The following is a 14,161-nucleotide window of genomic DNA, read 5'->3' on the forward strand; positions in this document are numbered from 1 at the left end:
CAATGCACCTCTGCATGCAGAGCTAGAACTCTGTGTACTACACTGTCTAGTTTTTGTTATTTCATCTGTCTGTTTTTAAGTATCTCCTATTGGATATTAATATGATATTATTATATTAACTGTAGAGTACTATGTGTTTTGCCCATGTTATTGAGGACTGGCATACATTTCATTTTCAGACTTCTATCCTTCAGGACATTCATCCTAATGCATAACATGTTTGCTGTTCACTTTCTATTTATCCTCTCTACAGATGTGCTGATGTCAGGTATTGCTAAGGCTATACAAGTATGTAGGTGCACACATAGTTTTGTGCTGTGGGCCTGGACACTGTTTGCTAGCTCTAACAAATGGGAGGTCCTTCATGTGTGCCTTGGCTCTTTTCTTGCCTGTGTGAGGGACATTACAGAGGTGGTGGGGTACAGATTCACAGAGAGTAGGTGGGAATACTTCACAGGACAGGACATTTGGAGACAGCACAACAAGATGGGGGACGTATCTCCAGAATTGTGAACAGATTCTATGTCATCATCAGTGCTGTTATACACATGATGGGTTGATAGATTGACAGGGTTTGTGTGGGCATGCATTTAGTGAGTGACTTCATGTCTGACAGTGACATGTCTCTGACATACCTCTCCATGGCATGATGTCCACAGACTGGCCACATGTTTGCCTATGTTTTGTCTGTTCACCAGACAGTTGTTGTCCTTGGAAAATCAGTCAGGGACTCTGGGGAATGCAGTCAGTAAACACTAAAATCCATTGGTATTATTGACTTCATATTCCTCATAAATGATATGTTACAACAAACCCAGTAACATCAGCAACTGTCTAAATTTCTGACAGCAATATGTCCAGTCTACCCCTTTGTTTGTGCCTCTGTCCCCAAATGATGTCAGATTTTGTCCAGATGTCATACACTATGAGGCTCAGAAGCATTTAGTATAATTATTTATTGCCTTCATTCCTCCTACCATCCCAGTGATGTAGTAAACTCACAGACATATTACAGGGAAGATGCCATAAATATCAGTCCTGAGCCTGTACATTCTGAGGTGAACTGTACATTGGAGAGGTCTGTGTATGTCTTGCCATTGTTGGCAGACTGTCAGGATTGTGTACACATGTCATGTGTACATGTTATTTGGACAGTGTATGGAGGTGGGTAGATGTAAGAGTTATGGCTCCTTTTTTATGACTGTGCATGCTGCTCCAGTGTCTGTTAGTCTATTGGCTGCATGCATTTTTAGGGGCAGACTGAGTCGTGTTCTGTACCATGGCCAAGATTCAGACTACCCTGAGAATTGGGCCACTATATATAGGGGTAATGTGTGACTGGAAAACCTATTATGTATTTCTTCACACAGTCTGTATACTCTACTGTTCACCTGACCTACCCGTATGTGACTGTGACTGTGGTGGAATTGGTTGTGGGTATGCACTTTCACATTGGTGTTTGATTTTTGGTGCTGTAGCATCTCTGTAGTGTCTGACATCCCAAAGGGAAATGACAACACATTCTTTGATATTGAGCTTAAGGCCATAGCTCTGACACCAATCACTAGTCTCAGTGAGGCCTTTCTGTAGGATGTCAACATCACTTTGGTAGTTAGTAGCTCCCAACTTGTAATTGTCTGTAAACATTGGCAGCCAGAGTCCCTTCATGTTGGCATGGACTTCAGAGAAGTTGATACCAAACAGAAGAGGACCAAACCCTGTGGAACTCCACTCGTGACTGGTCGGCAGTTTGACTTGAGGTTATCTACTTTCACACTGTGTGTTCTATCTGTGAGACAGTTTGCAACCCACCTGTTATAGGGCTTGATGCATAGCTTAGTGAGTTTAGCCATGATTCCTGAGTGGGGAATGTTATCAAATGGCTTGGCCAGATTGAGGTAGGCTGTATGAACCACCTTGCCTTCATCCACAGCTCTGATGACTGACTCCCCTTTACAAAAGCAAACTGTGTGGGATCCTGAGTCTGGAGATTCCCATATCCCTGTTTCTTAGGTCCATGACGATGTGTTCCATAGCTTTGCATGACAGCCTTGTCAGGCTAATGGGGCAATACTTCCCAGGGGCTTGCATCCACTCCTCCTTTGTGGAAAGGGATGACTATAAAAGTGCACCAGTCAGTAGGGACAAAGCCTGAGGTGAGGCTTTAACTGAACAGAGCACATAGGTGAGGTGCCAGTTAACTCTGCAGTTCATGCAGAAGACAGCCAGGGATATTGCCAGGTCCAATAGAAGCTGCATTCTTAGTCTTAGATAGTGGTGTTTTAACCCAAGCAGCAGTGCTACTAGGTGCCTGGCAGTGTGCTAATATTGTAATTGGTCCTTTGGGGGTGGGGAGAGGGGTAAAGTTGCCACTGAATCTGTGTGCCAGTATATTGGCAATATCTGTTGCCTCAGTATAGGAGTTAACATTGTGCAGTAGCTCAAAGCACATGTTGATATTGCCGTGGAGATTCTTTACATAACTATAGGAGGCCTTGTGGATGTCTTTACTCTGTGATGCAATTCTGTTTTCACAGCTAGCTTCAGAGTATTTGATGAGGAATTTCATCTTTTTGTTGAGGCTGATAAAGGTTTTTTTCAAGTCTTGAGTATTCACCTTATTTCATATTAGTTTCCTTCTTCTGTTGTAGAGTTTCTATGGGCAGGGGACCACCAGATTGGCTTCCTTTTTCTAGAGGAGAGAGTCTTGTTTCTATTGGGTATAGTGGAATCCATGCATTTGTGTATGTGTTCATACTGCATTGGTGTGTGATTTGGCGGTCATGGAACTAGTCTCCATTTGCATGGGTGCCATGAAGTTAGCCATCTCTGTTTTTTGGAGGTCAATGTTAGCTTTGGAGAGGTTTTTCATTGTGGTTACCTTTGCAGGGGTAAGGGAGGGATGTGGATTTCTAAGGTGATGACATTGTGGTCAGATCTAACCATGGCAGAGGTGACTATTGGTGTGTAGCAACAGTAACCCATGTTAGTACTGACTAGGTCAATGATGTTGCTATCTGTAGTGGGTGTATAAACGAGCTGGTCCAGGCCATTGGAATGAATGCATTTCAGGAAACATTGGGCAAGTACATTGATACATGAGTAGCTTTCACAATTAATGGAGGGGTAGTTGAGGTCAACCAGTATGAGAGTGTTAGGTTGGACAGTAATATTCTCCAGGGTGCTTAGGAACATGGGGTTTGACTCTTGGGACATGGTTGGGACCAATAGCAGGCTACAACTTCAATTGCTGTCTTACCCTATGTTAGTTACATCTGCAGTATCTGTGATGCATTATGTTGGGCTACCAGTCTGGATGTGAATGCATCCTTTGTGAATAAGGAGTGCTTCAAGTTAGTGCCTTTTCAGACTTAAACTTCTAGTGTTGAGCAGCATGACCCCCCCCCAGATTACATGTGTTTGTAGCTGTTATATATTTAGCTATATATATATATATATATATATATATATATATATATATGTATATATATATTATATACTCTCTCTCTCTCTCTCTCTCTATATATATATATATATATATATATATGTGTATGTATATATGTATATATTTTACATGTATATCTGTATAGATAGATTTTGTGTCTAGATTTGCCCACATATATGCATCACCATACATAAATACATGTATATATAGAAAACCTGACTGATTCTACAGCATCTTTTCCCTACTGTTGAATGACTCTACTGACTGATATGTTTGGAAAAGCATCAGTATTTTGTAGAGCTCACATTGTGTAGTGGTACATTGCTCTGACTATGGTGTACAGGACCCTGGGGCCAAGAGTTGACAGGACTGATAGTTTTGTTACAAGGCAGAACAGTTGCTGCTGAAGACAGAGGGATAAGGGCAATATTTGAAAGAGCTCCCTATTTTGGGCCCATTGACCCACATTCTGACATCCTTTGGACATATTTGCTACAGTAAGAGGTTTGGGGTATGGATCTGATGTACAATTCCAATACATATATATATGTAAACATATATATGCATATACGGGTCTACTTCACGTTATCGAGTTTTGAAAATGTCGAATGGCAATAATATCATAAATGCTATACATCGAGAGTGTTGTTGTGGGATCTTGGTACAGTGAGGATCAGGAAATTTACCCTTTTCTCACTGTAGTGCGATCTCAAAGTTGGTATATATAATTAGCGGGGGGGTGTAGAGGGCACAGCCCCCCACAAGAACAGTTTAGATGTATGGCATTTATGATCATATTGCCATTAGACATTTTAGTCTTTCAACAACATGATATAGACGCGTATATACATATATATATGAAAATGTCTATATATATATATATATATATATATATATATATATATATATATATATATTTTTATGTATACACACACACACACACACACACATATATATATATATATATATATATATATATATATATATATATGTATGTATTGCTTTACTTTTCTATCTATACATGTATTTCTAAATGTATATATATTTTAATGTATATCTCTACATATATTATGTATTTATTTGTCCATATATATATATATATATATATATATATGTATGCATCTTCATACACATATACATTTGTGTGTGTATATATATATATATATATATGTATATATATATATATATATATATATATATATATATATATATATATATATATACAAAACTTGACTAATTCTATAGAATCTTTTCCCTGCTGTTGAATGACTCTACTGAATGATATGTTTGAAAAAATATCACACCTATCTACAGCTCAGTTGGCTTAGTGGTAGATTGTTGTGGCTATGATATGCCAAGTCCTGGGTTCCAGACTTACAAAGGCTGACTATTGTGTTGCCGGGCAGAACAAGGGCTGTTGGGTACAGAGTGATTAAGGCAGTTGTAAGCAAGTTTACGCATCGGTAAGCAATGCTAACTTATGGTTAACTATGCTTACACACAATTATCCCTAAAAGTGCTTAATCTGAGTTAACTTCACTTAGCACAGTGCAAACACACTTACTCTCACTTATCTCCATGCTAATTTTTTTAAAAGAAAAGAAAAAAGGGGTGTTAGGAAAGTGGTGAAAAATGGGGCATGAAGAGGGAAAAACAATATGAAAGATAGCTGGGTATGTGCAGGAAGGGTGTAGGGAAAGTCCATAGATGTCCATTTCTTCTACAGCAACAGCTGTGCATATATAAAGAATGTGGAGGTAAAGTTGGACACTCAAACCCCTGAAGGAGGGTTGAGGACAGCAATAATGTGTTGTGAAGCCAATTAGATCAGATTACATGTGTCCAGTGGACACGTGCAGAATGGACAGCTATGTATGGGTCAACATTTTTTGTGGGAACTGATTGCCCTTTTTTTTAAAGGTAAGAATGGGATGATGGGGAAGGATAGTAGGTATACTTGCGGAGGTAGGGTGGGTAGGTAGACAGACAAGACAGACAAGACAGCAGACAGGGGTGGTATATGACACATGTGGGGGGGTAAACACCTTGGATGGGGAGGGGTGGTTGGTAATCAGATGCCCATGAGCCCTCAAATGGATACAGATGGACTGAGGTCTCAACCCATGGGCAGTCACCACTGTACTTTCATGGCCCAGAATGTGCCTGTCCTGGGGGCTGTGTAGGAGGGGAATGCTGACCCACTAGATGAGCCATGCAGCCCTCAAGCTGGTGTAGCAGATCTCCAAATTCCTTGTAGAACTCACTATGAACCAGACCCTGGACCTGGCTTTGGGTGATAGGATCCTGTCTGCCCTCGCACCGAGGGAAGGGATAAGCCCCATCCCCTGAGGTGGTTCTACCCAAAGGTGGTGCAGGACCAGCAGATGAGGAGGTCCCAGGGTGGGTCCCAGACATGCTGGGGCCTGGTTCCATGGCCAGATGAGGCGGGAGTGGTGGATCTGCTATGATCAGCCTTCCCAGACATACTATGGGGCTGTAGTTGTAGAACGTATGTTGGTTAGTCATGAAAAATACATTCCTGGATTAGTTATAACAGCATACATGAGTATTCCCATTTATATCTAAACAACAGATTTGAAACAATTGCATAGCAAACAGAGCACATGCATATATGGAACCACAATGGGCATTATAACAGCATGCAGGTTACATTGATAGCAACAGGCTACCAATGATAGTATTTGAACAGGGAGCATTAATAGAGAAACATTTCAATATCTGTCGAACAATAGGACACGTCGCAACAACAGGTTTTGTGAAAAACATACTCATTGATTTATGTGTTTAAATTATTGGTGCAGATAAGTTGGGGGAGAGTGAGAGATGTCAATTAACAACTGTATATGCTTGAAGTGCTCACAACTTTAATGATCATTGCTCTAATCATTACTCTACAGGTATTACCTCACTTTACATCAACCTATAGCCTTGGGTAGGGCAGTGGCATGTTTGTACACAGTGTATAATCACAGGCTTCTTATAGCTCATTTATACCTTTTCTTACCTGGCAGACCTGTGGAGGAAATATCTGTTAACACTACCTGACTGTTTCTATAAATATTCACATAGTCAAGGTTACATATGTGCAGGCATAACTGTGTGTGTGTGTGTGTGTGTGTGTGTGTGTGTGTGTGTGTGTGTGTGTGTGTGTGTGTGTGTGTGTGCTAGTGCCATAATCCACTTTGAATTTTATTGGTCACCCTGGGTGTTGGCTGCAGTAACCACTAGCTGTGACAGAGTGATCCTTGAGGAACATTTCTTGGAGGGGACTACTTGGTGTATGTACTTCTCTTGTTGTCATTTACAGCTTTGGGGTGGAACAGTTGGTGTTGTACACAGTGTATTATTACAGGCTTCTTACAGCTCATTTATACCTTTTCTTACCTGGCAGACCTGTGGAGGAAATTTCTGTTAACAGTACCTGACTGTTTCTACACATTCACATATTCTTGGATGAGATTATGCATACAACTTAATAGCATTCCCGGGATTTGAACCATGCCAGTTTTTGCAAAAATAGAACACTGTTCCATCACCGTGAGCTTATGAGAAACCATGATGTTTATGTTGACTGTTTTCAGTATAATTGTGTGTTGTTTGGACAATCTCCGTTGTAATTCTAATATTCATGTATGGCAGATTCTTGTTATAATCTGTAGTCAGACCTTGACATATTGCAGTATGAAAAACAATGGTTAACACAGCATTATTATTCAGGGACCAGATCCTGGTGCATGGGACATTTTTCATAGCTAATCTGTTAACATCAACATTACATCTACATTCATATACCGTATACCAAAGTACACACAGCAGTCTGTTGTTTAGTGTTTTATTGACAGGTACTGCTACACTTTTACTGATATATATCCTGTACATCAGTATTACTCTGCTAATGTCTTGTTTATTCAGTACAAATGGTACACATTACTAACTACTGACAGGTGACATTCTACTGCATTCTTTTTATTTGCCCTGACTACTGCTAGCTAGATTAGTACTCAGCAGCCTTGCAACGCAGACCTAGCAGCCTGCTGGCATGGGCTTCCAAGTTCGCAGCCCTCTCTTCTGCAGCTGCACAGTAGATAAAAGAAACATTTATGCATACCTTTCCATGTCATACTTAGGCTGGACTTTGATACATGAGAATTGATAGTGGTACTTACACACTGTTGGGACATTCTGCGCCCGAGCATCTTGGACCCACTGCTCCAAGAGGTCCCTCTTCCTTCGCTTCAAGTCAGCATAGTGATGCTAGACCTGCTCACCAGTTCAAGCGATGCCATTTGCACTGGTGAGGTCACGAGCGAGACTGTCACAGGCCTACATTTTGTATTGGTAGCCCTGATATTGGTCCTGCAGCAATCAGCCTTCATGGTTTTTTACAAGGAGTCCAACCATGACCCTGGACTCCTGCATGCCCCAACGCTGTGCCAGAAAATGCACACTTTCTCCAACACCAGCTATAGTGCCTGCAGTGATTAGCTACAACTGGTTATGGTTGTATTCCCACCTGTGGGGTTTAAGTAGGGCTGGATTCCCACTCTTTGCCGTGATTGGTCTATGTTGAATATGCTGAGCTGAGCAAAGTGATAGACAAACCACTTAGCTGAGATAAGCATTGCTTACACCGGTAGATACTAAGCACTGTTTACCAGTGCGCAAATCTGCTTAGCTACACTAATTATTGGTAAACATAACAGTTTAAGTGCTGTTTACTCAGGGTAAGCATAGTTGAAAATAATTAAGTGAAGTTCAGCTTTCATTTTATGGAGTATCAGGATTGTGGTATAAATTCCTTCTTAATGCCATCTTATGATATGTATGTTTCCCTTCCATGACATCCCCCTGTGTGCTTTCATTACATGACATTCTTTTGTGGCTATACGGTATGGAACACTTGTGTTTATATGTGGGTTTCACATCTGTACAACACTGACACCTCACATTTGGACTTGCTACACTACCCTGGTCAACAAATATATATTATTCACTATTTATAAAAAATATATTTTAGACCTGTTTCACATATGAAAATGAATGGATTGTATTGGGGCTCAAACTGTAAATGCCTGGATGTTAAGAAAAAGCTTTAATCACTACACTATTCCATTTTGATGACTTTGGCTGTATATTTCTATTTAGCTCCTTTAGATGTTTACACTCTGCTATGCATAGCTGCGCGGTGCGTACACCCACTCAGCTACACTTAAACTTTATTGGGAACAGAAAAAAAAAAGTTGAAATGGTGTTCTATTTTTATTTTCCTCTGGGTGTGCACATTGTTTTCTGCCTGTTAGGGAAGGACATCTGGACAAAGCCTGACATGATGGGGGGACAAATAGGGATAGATTTTAGATATTGCTCTTGCCAACTTAGAAAGTTGATAGAATAACGGGCTTTGCATTGGCATGACTTTTCTGAAAGGTATAATGTCTGAGACTCAAATGTCTCTCATTATTTTCCAACTTTGGACTTTAATGATTTTACACTAATTTGCCAGAAAACCATTCTTTTATGGAGAGTGGACCAAATATATGAGGCTAAAATCTGGCATTCTGGGAGAATCTGTATGGTTCAAGGTAGGGCATAATATTAAAGCTATGCTCTAATATTATGCCAGTACAGCTTAGAAAGTGCTGTATGGCACTTTCTGAGTGCAGGGAGCATGTTTAGAGTCCGTGCACTGCACTGACACACCCCCTGTGCTTGTACACGGATTATTCCATGTAGAGAACACAGCACCACACCTTCATTAATATGCAAGGAGCGCTGTTGCTCTACACAGGCATGGAACACTCCGTGCAAGAATAATACTATTCTTGCACAGAGCTTCCTGAACCCGGGAAGAGTTTTGCAGCACACACTAATGATGTTTTTCTGTCCAGAGCAAATACCCCTTACCATAAGTATATGAGTGCTGTCAGACAGCCAGTTAGCAATTTGGTGAGCTATGTATGGGTTAATGCTGAGTTGGGAATTCTTTTTAATAATTTCACTACTGAGTATGGTGTAAAAGGCTTTGGCAAGGTCTACATAAGCAGTGTGGAGTGTATGCCCCTTATCCATATTCTTAGTAACACATTCAAAAAACTCAGCCAGGTTGAGTAGGCATGGTCTGCCTTTTGCAAAGTTGAACTGATGTGTATCCAGAGACATAAGGTCATCTATATTACTGTTTATTGGTTCAGCTATATAAGTAGTACATTCCACTGCTATTAAGCTATACCTCTTACGAGTGGTGATTAGAGTACTAAGAAACTGTATAATGTCCATGGCTATTCTCTGAAATCGTTGTTCAATAACAGACAGTGGGACCAATATAGCTGTGGCTTTATTTTCTAATTTGTTAATCACTTAACATTATTCTCAAGTATTGCAGTATCCTTTTACATCTTTTGCAATGCCTGTGCAATAAAAAAGTGCTTAAGCCTCCTTTTTATACATGATATACCCAAATGGCTTGAAAAGTAACATCAAAGGTTATGGTCAAAAGTGCACAATGGTAGGCCCTTGAGATATCCAGCTGCTTTCTCATTTCTACCACTAGCCTCTCTTCAAGTTTACACTCAGTCTTTTGTCCAGCAATTGTTTGTTGTCATATGCTGACTCTATTTGCCCTTTTGGATCAGGAGTCTCTTGTGATACCTACCTCAAATTTTGTAAAGTGGGGTTTTGTAAGCTCAGTCTGCCATAACTGTCTTTTTCTTTTGTAATCCTTCCTAAATCCTGTTCTAATGGACAAATAAAACTATTTGCAGCTGTGTTTCAGATTTAGACTCACTGCTATCAACCATTTATTTATTCTCATGAAGTAAGTCCTTCCAGAGGAATTCCATTACTTTCTGATAGGTATGACTCTAATCCAGGTTTACTGCTGTCGCGCAGCTGTATTTTTGAAATGTCCACATTACCAGCTTCTGCTGGAGATGTGGACATCGACTTAGTTTCTGTCCTATTATCTCCATGTACTTGCCTCCATGCCTAGCTGTCTGTAACCATATGTATGCAGGGTAGCACAATATCAGAAATATTATCTATATGAAAATCTCCTTGGCTCATATTAAAAATGCCACCTGAATTTCTCTCTGCCTTCCTTCTCAGTCCAACTGAATCCTGAATGATGGCATCTGAAAATGTGTCCTTGTCATGCTTCTAATGAGTGTACTGCTCAGAGGGGTGATATATTCCTCTAAAAGCAAGCTTAACAAGAGCTATATGAGATGTGGTATTCTTCTTACCAATGATTTCTCTGCCTTCTGCCAAGATAGAGGACAGGCTCTTGTAATAATCTAGAGCAGCTTCAGTTTAAGGGACGACCTACCACTACCATTGCACTAATTTTATTAACTCTCCCATGTGGCCATTGTTCCCCTACCCATCACTGTGGACATTTAGACCATACATCCCTCATCTAGTCAATCTGGAAACCATTTACTTTAAGTCCTTGCCATGTAGTTTGCTAGTGCTTTCCCTTTTTCTTGAGCAACTTGCTCTGCTGAATTAGACTTCCTCTAGGCTTTCCTTATATCCATATGGGGTGCTCAGTGCCTCCTTCGTATACAGCTGTGCCCTGCTAACTACTCAGTCATTTTCATTTTCCCATTTCCTCAGTACCATTACACTCTTGATCTATTAATGAAGTGCTCAATCTCCAATGTATTGAGTGCTTATTGTTTTGTCATAAAGTTTCCTAGTGTTCCAAAAGTAGTGACTCTATATCCACTCAATTATGTATGAAAGTATTTCTACAATATAATTACTCAAATCACCATCTGTCTTTGTTTATGTGAAGTCTAATTATTTTCCCTAGACATTTCATGAGTTAAGTATTTGAATTTCACCAGGTCCTCAGTTAGATGGATTAGGTTTGCCTTGAAGAAGTCTCTGAAATTGGAGAGATTTTGAGGTGACTTGGGTATCACATCCAGAGTAAATGTTACTGCATGATGTTCAGATATGACCAGTGATATGATAACTGTGGGTTCTGAGCACAGGGGACTATTTTATTGAGCCGAATACTTTTGAGCCTGTCATTTAGATTTGCACTAGTTGTTCCAAGGAGCTGGAATTAATGAACTCATGGAATCTCTGCAAATACTTCTTTGCGGTGCTGCAGTTTTTCCAGTTAATGAAGGGATAGTTCAAATCATTCAAAAGGATAGTATTTGGCTCAAAGGTGAGAGATGTCAATTTGCTAATATATGCCTCATGGTTTGTCTGGGTCACAGAGGGAAATATGTGGTGCTGAGTTTTATTTATTATAAGAGGAAAGAAGAGGAGTTATAGATCATTGTTTGGCATTACAAGTCTGGAAGTGAAATAGTTTCTTAGGAACACAGAGACACCCAGGCAAGCTACAACATCCAGTCTGGTACTGGGTCTTAAAGAATGGTTGAAACTCTGTACTGCAGGGGTACTTTCACTGTTCTGATAGCATGTTTCAGTAATCATGCATACATCAATATTTTAGGGGTTAGAAATGCCTGTAAGGAATGTGACTTTTTGTTTAGGTTTGTAGCACTAAGGAGTGCTACTTTTATATTGTTTTGACTGTGGGTTTTTATGTGGGTAACTTCAAGAAATTAACCTTGCCTAAAGAAAAGGCACTAAAGGGGAAGAAAAAGTCAGGCAATATATGGAAGCCATGATGGGAGAGAGATGCAGACCATCAGTAGCACAGCAGCCATGATTGCTGACCATCTCATCCCAGACTGATTATAGAATAACACTAGTAGTTAAGACAATAATTAAAGCCAATTGCCGTTTGTTTGTATTGCAGCATCATTGCTGGTGATGGTAGGATGCTGCTCATTATTAGCTTCATGCCCATTCCTGATGTATATTCAGAGAGCTCCATTATGCTCCAGCTCATAAGACCCTCAGCAGTTTATGGGGTCAACCAGGGTAGACAGTGCAGGACAGAACAGACTTTTCTATCATTAACTATAATGTCCAGTTAATTAACTGACATCCATGAGTATTTTCAGGGGAGCTGAGAGATATAATTACTCTATTTCTCATGTCTACCCCTTTGTCTCCACAATTTGGTATCCACAACTGGTGTCCAAACTGCCCAAAGTGATTCCTTTAGGCAAGGAGGGCCAGTGGATATATTTTCCAAGCTCCCCATGGATTTTTGAGCTCTTCATTGTGTCACAGAGAGTGATCACAGCTGTCCAGTGAATGAACATTATTTCAGGTGCTTGTATTTACAATCGTATTATCCATGTTACTACCCAAAGTTCACAACCGTGTATGAGAAATGGTACATTAACTGGATAGAGACTTCCTATGACTCTATTCTTTCTTCACCACAACAGTTTGGTTTATTGTATCCAGTACTGTCACCACACTCCATGAACTGGTCAATCTTCCAATTATTTCTGTCTACATGCATGACAAGATCCAAATATATGCTTAAAACCCCTTCACCTAAGGCATTTTGTCCCCCTCTGTTAGTTTCTAAGATAGAATCATGACCTCTGGCTCAGGGTTATTGATTTTTACTCTCTGTGCTTCATTACTGGCAGCAAATCACTTTGTTGTGTATACCAGAGATAAAGGTACTTGAAGTGGGAGGATATCATTTGGCATCAACAAAGATGCAACAATCACATCCTCTAAATGGATACTCAGTCCATTGGTTTGGTATCCTTTCCAAGAGTATCATAAACAGGAGTGGAAAAATGACACAACCTTTGTAAAATACTATGCCAGCATGAAAGTATTCAGGTTAACACCTAGAATTTGAAGACAACTCACTTTTCAAATACAGCTAATCATTATGCAGAGTATGGCTGGAGGGAGAAGAAAAAAGAAACTGGCTAGGAGATAATGTTCTATAAAAGCATTCAGGTTTTCCCAGCTGGGAGAGCAATAATGATAAGACAAAACCAGTTAGCATTTAGTAGAAGCACAGGCTGCACCATGTGTCTTAGCATGACTAACCGTTCTTTTACGTAAACTCAAGTCTGTGAGTGTGGCTGTCAATTTGGGACATGTTTTTCATATTAGAAGGGAAAAACTTCAATATTTGAAGATGTACATAGCTTTGTGTGTTAGCAATACGGATGACATAGTAGTGCAGCGGTAGTGTTGTTGCATCACAGCAAGATCTTGTCTGGTTCAATTCTTGGGTGGAGTCCCTTCTGTGTGGAGTCTGTATGCCCTCTCTGCATTTGTGTGGGTTTCCAGCGGGTGCTCTGTTTTCCTCCCAGATTTTAAAGACACGCGTCTGGAGCATTTCTCCCCAGGCCTCTGCTGAAAATTGCCTTCATTCCAAGTCAGAGTTTCCTGGTAAAAAACGTTAAATACAATTAAGTTATAGGTTTTCAAGGGATATTGGGGTTTTGTTTGTTTTGTAAGATGTGACACAGGCTCAAATGGATATGACAAGAAACAACTGTATAAAACTTCAACCTGCCAAACAGTGTATGCATGTAACACAAAAGCTGGAACTGGACATTTAACAAAATAGGTGGGAGTAATAACATTTTAGTGCAATGATACATTCTGTAATCTTTTTAAATGTTAATGGTCTCACTGATAAAGACAAAAAAGAAAAAGTAGTGAACTATATTAAAAAATGTAGAGTGCAAATAGTTATGTTGCAAAAGACACATTTGGAAATACCTGAACATGTGAATTTGATAAGGAAAGGTTTTCAGAATGGTTATTCAGCAGAATACCTCA

Source organism: Protopterus annectens, chromosome 2.part0 (genome assembly GCF_019279795.1).
Source record: "Protopterus annectens isolate FY-2018-M chromosome 2.part0, PAN1.0, whole genome shotgun sequence".
NCBI lineage: Eukaryota > Metazoa > Chordata > Ceratodontiformes > Protopteridae > Protopterus > Protopterus annectens.